Source organism: Vollenhovia emeryi, unplaced genomic scaffold (genome assembly GCF_000949405.1).
Source record: "Vollenhovia emeryi isolate VEMERY1.0 unplaced genomic scaffold, V.emery_V1.0 DF939120.1, whole genome shotgun sequence".
Classification (NCBI taxonomy): Eukaryota; Metazoa; Arthropoda; class Insecta; order Hymenoptera; family Formicidae; genus Vollenhovia; species Vollenhovia emeryi.
Genome location: NW_011967246.1, coordinates 2,056,372 through 2,062,638, shown reverse-complemented (window position 1 = coordinate 2,062,638; position 6,267 = coordinate 2,056,372).

Here is a 6,267-nt window from a genome sequence, read left to right as displayed (position 1 = left end):
CTTGCAATCCCGTAACCGTCGAGGCGGCTAGATGAAGAGGTGGCAGACTCAAAGGCCAAAACAGATTGCGCACCTTGATGGCGTCGTTCTAGATGGACGACTACGAGACTAAACCGCGAGAGATAGATAGCTAGAAAATATATGTACATACATAGTGTATATATATGTACGGACACAGGAATATTATGTGGATCAATGATAATTAAGGCGATGCTGGAGTGATTCTGCACCTTTGCACCTTTTCCTCCTGTCAGTTTATGAAAAAATTTGTGTAATACACATGAAATTATGTGGCTTTTGTGTAGAGACCGACAGTGTTCCACTGTTCGGACTAAATCAGAGAACAGCGTGGTATCATTGAAATTAAGTTAAGAAGCCAAACGAAAAATCTATTCACTCGAATAAGTTATAGATTATCTAATCTAAAACTTATTTAAGTGAATATATTTCTTCTTACGCTTCTAAACTTGGTTTCGACGATACCACGCTGTTTTCTGATTTAGTCCGAATAGTGGGACACTTCCGATTTGTACGCATAAGCCTTATAATTTGTGTGTTACACAAATGTTTTCATGAATTGACAGTTCCAGATGCAAAAAGTGCAAAAGGTGCAGAATCACTCCAGCATCCCCAAATCGACACAAGTTAACGCACTCGGGCACAGTTTGCCACTGTGAAATGGGAAAGATTTTAAGAAAAGGTTCTGTCGAAAAAAGATTCTATCGAAATACTCGGAGCGGATGGCGTTCTTCGGTCGAAACCTACGACTCTCTTCCCGAGTAGAGTGGAAAAGCGTCGATTGAGTTTGAATTAAATTCTAAAGCGACATGTGTCAACTTATGTCAAAAATATCGACTGTGTTCTCTAAAACGAAAGCAGCCTATCTACCTGTCTTCATCCTGCTGTGACGCAGACTTAATCGTGCAGCCTCTGCTCTCTTAGCGGATTTCCGGATTTTAAATACGCGAGAGAACGTCGGACTTATATGACGGTGAAAATAGAAGAATTGTGGAAACATTGGAGTATTTTAATGGACTGTCATTTGGCGGTCGCCAGAAAAGTGCTTTTAAGTGTTAGGAGTATTTGCTAAAACAATAAGATGTTGTCTCGAGATATAAAAAACCGCTTCGCTTTGGCATGGCCAAGTTTACGTTCCTTCCAAATCGACTTGTTTCTCTTGTATGCCCGTGGTATCTACTTATGAAAAGAATAACAGTCGAGGAATTGTACAGAGGGAAAAGGTGCTTCGCCGACGTACAAACAATTTTTGCTCAGCTACGTTTTGTAGAAACGCTCACAATCGCGCTCGCTACGCGGAGCCTCGCATTAAATCGTTCACTTCGATAAAATTCACAAAAATGTAATTCAATTATTACAACATTAAAATACTGTTGAATTTCATATAATCTTAATATCAAAACAATATTGAATTAAAATTATATTGAATCCATTTAAATTTACTGCCATGCGGGCAATACGCGGTGTGTAATTCGACGATTAAAACGCATAAAAGCGAAAATAGGACCGTATAAATTTGCCAACATTCTACAAATATATTTCCACGCGGTCGTTTATGTACATCAATTGTAGCTGAAGCTTTGTAAATTTACTCCTACACTGAAAAAAATTTTTGGTTGAATATGGACGAATCAGATAATTCCTTTAGGATTTACCAGAATTCCTGTAATCCTACAGAAATTCTGGTAAATCCTAAAGGAATTCTGGTAAATCCTAAAGGAATTCTGGTAAATCCTAAAGGAATTATCTGATTCGTCCATATTCAACCAGAAATTTTTTTCAGTGTACTCACGCCGTGAGTCTCTCTTTTTCTCTCTCTCTCTCTCCTGGTTTGCCCGCGAGAGTTCACCCCGCGGTGGCGAAAGAAAAAAAGTCCGTACGTACATAGAAATTCGCGATTCTTCCTCTTCCGCGTGGGCGATTGTCAAGACAGCGCCGGCTAAATAAAGACGCCGATGACGATGAAAGAGGACGACGCGGTCCGTATAATGGAGGGCCCCCGACGCCCCCGAGGGTGTATATACGCGGGAATACGTACGAGGGGGATGCTGAGACGGGTCAGCAGCTCCGGGCGATACACGGAGTCGAGGCAGGGCTGGCTCGCAGCCGTTGTAAGAGAATAGATAAGGGAGAGCATCAGGAGCGTAGTTATCGGTGCGAGGTTTTCGCGAAGAAAGAATTCCGGTTACGCGATGCTGGAAGAGCGAGCACCCGACGGGTGCTTGACGCGATATCCGTTACGTAATCTCGCGAGATAGATCGGGGGCGCGTTCATTCATCTCGCAGTTAGAAATGGCCTTCACGAGGGATTTTACGAAACCGGCGGATTATGCGCGCGCGCGCCGAAGAGATTTTGAGCCGCTCGGGCTACGAGCTCATTTGATTACTTCTTCCCACGGTCGCGGGGACACAGCCGGGTCGGATAAGATCTCCAGTGTCGCCCGGAAGATGAAAAATCTCGGCGCGCTGCTATCTGACATGCGCGAGCGGAAACATCGCTGATGAACGTTAAACGTATAACATCGGTGCCCTCCTTTGTTACTGGGATAAATTTAAAAACTTTCGTATCCTTCACCAAATTTATAAATAACGTGATCTTCTCATAAATAAGATAGTACGTAAGTTTTCTCATAAGTAGGGCAAGGTAATAATATTGTAGATAAACAAGGTATAAACTTTCTCATGAAAGAATTGAAATATTTTCTTCCTCCAAATTTAATCCAGATTAATAAGATATTAATACCGGAGTACTAAAAGCGGGCGTTATGTTTTTTCTCAAGTAGTCACACTCGAAATATGGCAATTATATTGCGGCGGATATTTTGAGGCCGTTCATCGAGCCGCAATTCGCGCGAGGTATCCAATCAGTTGACGCGGAAATGACGTCTAGAGATGTCGGAGATGAGATTTTCCAAGCCGGATCGTTCCGCCTTCCAAAGTCAGACGCATAATCTAAATTTCTGCCAGCTCTTTGAAACTGCGGACGGAACCAATTTTTGCTTAGACCGACAAAGCTCGAGAGCTAGCTCCAAGCCACCGTCTTCCGCAACGTTGAACCGTGCTAATTAGCGATTTCGCGGTTTCCCCCATCTGCCTTTCCTCTATTTTCCCTGCGTCCTCAAGTAGCTGGAGTTTCAAATCTTTACAAGTTTCCGACAGAGCGTCTCGTTAGTTTGTCAATCTCGGCGAGGCAAATGTGCTTTCCAAACCGCGAAAGAGCTCTGGGCTCTTCAAACGATGGAACACGTTATATAATTCATTAACATAATGCGAATTGTCTCAATCTTGCCAAATTTTCCTTGACATAACTGAAAATTAGCAGATAAAGTGAATACAATGTTGCCGCAGCAAAAGGACCCACGCTTGTAAGTGCACTTTTTTTTACATTAAAAAGTAACGTCGCTTGATACGGTTAAGAATAACTTTATGGACGCGGAAAGTTACAATACACGTTTCAGTGGACGATCCTCCAGGAACATTAATCAGAAATGACGTCTGTTTGAAGGCAAGAAACGCGAAAATGCATGCAACAGTCGCATTAATAACCAACGATTTCTCTTTCAGACCTCGCTCGTAACGACAATGTAACTTAACGATAATAAAGGACGCATTAAATATTACTCGCGAGTAAAATCTCGTAATTTTATCATGGTCTCCGTGAGATTTTTACGACCGTAACGAATTAATTGGAAAAAGAAACGTTACAAGACAGACGTTTCTCAGCGGAGCACGATTAATCAGCGATTCCGTGGTGCGTTACGGATCACGAGAGCTACAATGCGAGAGAGCGGCATTTAAAAATTGGCGTCCGACTTCTCTAACGAGGCTTTACGGATTTAAATCTCTTTGTCGTCGCGAGGTCCTCGCGCGGATCACAGCGGCGGCGAAATTACGGAGTCGTCTCGCTTCTCGCCTCTGAATGGCGAAACAATTTGCAACTTCAGCAGCCCCGGCTGGCGAGGGCTGGCTGCCGTCGGAAGACGCTCTTCTTTCGATCCGCGCGAGAACAATACCGTCCCATTAACAGATGCGATCTGCAGCTGCTAATACTCAGCGCCGAGCGATCGTTCGTGATAACGAGCAACTAGGTCGACGGCCGCGTACTCCTCGCTCAGCTGACGTGAAAAATCATTACGTCTCCCACGACGGCGGTGGGTTGGGAGCCCCGAAGCGACGGGGAAGAGAGCAGAGATGCTGGGTGCTCGCCGTAGCGATGTTTAACGGAAACCGAACTGTTTGTTATTTTAAAAACGCGTCGTAACACAGTGTTTCCTGCGAGCACTTGAAAGATAAAGCTTCTGGCGTGCTGCACATAACGGAATGAATAACAAAACTCTTATCTTCCTGTCGAAAGGTACAACTTGCAAAAACTGCGAAACCGTATGACGCTCGGTTGAATCTCGGTGGAGGAAGAATCAGCTCCTAACAAATGCCATCGTTATCGTTTTCTAAACGTCAAACGTATAGTCCGCAAAAGGCAAAAAAAGGGGGCGAGGTAGAGGACAGAATGAACGATAACGGTAACGTAAATCACGACGATGCGGGAGCGAAGTGGCGAGGGAGAGAGATACGATTTTAGTCAGCGACGGTGGAAGCGCAGCTTCGCACGGCTGGCGTTCTCCATGCATGTCGCAGCTTCTGCGCCCATTTTCTGTCCTCCGCTTCGCGTCGCCTTATCTTCCTCGACGCACTGATCTTTATTTCCCACCGCCTGCTTCCTCCGCCCACGTCTCTCCCTGCGCAGAACAAACAGCTCGGTGAAAGAAACCGAATCTTGGCCTACTGCCGTGTAAATAGCGCGAAATGGCCGGACCGCTCGCTGAGAAACCATCAGATCTCATTTATCCGCGTCGCCGGCACACGGACACGGCTGCGGCCGCCGTCCGCGCGATGAGGACACGCGACGGGGACGATCGACGGTGTGTCGGCGACGGCGAGGCGTGTCGATGTGCACGCGTGTGTGAAAAGGAGATCGGTGGACGTGATACAGCGGCGACCCCGGCGATAGGTGACAGAGCAACGACGAAGAGAGCGGCGACGCAAGTAAAGGACGGGATGAAAAGGAGTAAAAAAAAAAAGAAGAACCCGGCGGCGGCGCGGCGGCGGCAGCGGTCGATTGGCGAGGCTTTGAAGGAGGGACAGTCCGACTTTGATTAACCCTTTGACGCCGCTTCAACGTTCCACCCCGTCACCGGGGATACCTGCCTCCCGCGCGGCGTGCAGCGCCGTCCCTAATGGAAATGCTCCCCTAGATGAACAGATAAAGACAAATCTCCTCGTCCGCAGCGCCGATGTCGCGAGATCACGAGCGAGGATAATTGATTTTCGAGATGTTAATCCAGTCGCCGATAAGTCCCTAATGGAATTTCGCCGATAATGGCCGTTGACGGTCGTTATTACGTTTTTTCGGGGGGGATTTTTAGACCTCCGCTGAAATACGGTGTCGAGGTAACGACATAATTTACGTTTCGATTAAAAGCGCGGATTAAACGACAAACGGCCGCGCCGTTAGCCGATACGAGTCAAAGAGACACGCGAGTGATATTGGCGTATTGTAGCTTTCCTCCCCCCCCCCCGCCCCCTTTTTTTACCGATACATACCGCCGCACTGTGGGCAAGTCTTGCTGGTTACAGCAAGCCGATTTGCGCAAAGCGGAAGTTTCGACGCGTTGTCATTAAAACGCGCGCGCCACGCGCAGTATTAAATGAAAGCTTTTATGTAAAAGCCTTTTTATCAAACGCCATTAACCGCCGATATCGAGCGTATTCGCGGCGACGTATATACATTTCCCGCGAGAATATATCATGATATATATATTTTTTTTCCGCGAGAGCCCTTTTACAATAACGGGCAGTAATGGCAAAAATTACCGCACATAGATTGTATTAACGTGAAACTCGACTATCGGTTGTTAATACTTTACCAAGATATCAATATTATAAGAAAAATAAATAAAGCAATTTATCGTCGGTGGTGATACGCAATTAGTGATTGATATCACTACTTTTGTAGAGAAGCTAGAAATGTGTTTGTTTTGTAACCAAATATATTCACATAATTGAATTATATAATTCTTGATTGGATGGCGCCGAGGGGTAAACCGCCGAGGGCATTACAGTGTACAGATTTGCGGCATTACTGGGCATCACTAGGCATTGGACCTTGCTGGGACATTATAAAGATAAAATAAGATAATACGGTGAAGTAATGCCCACTGGACACCATTGGTGTATGTAGTGTATGTACAT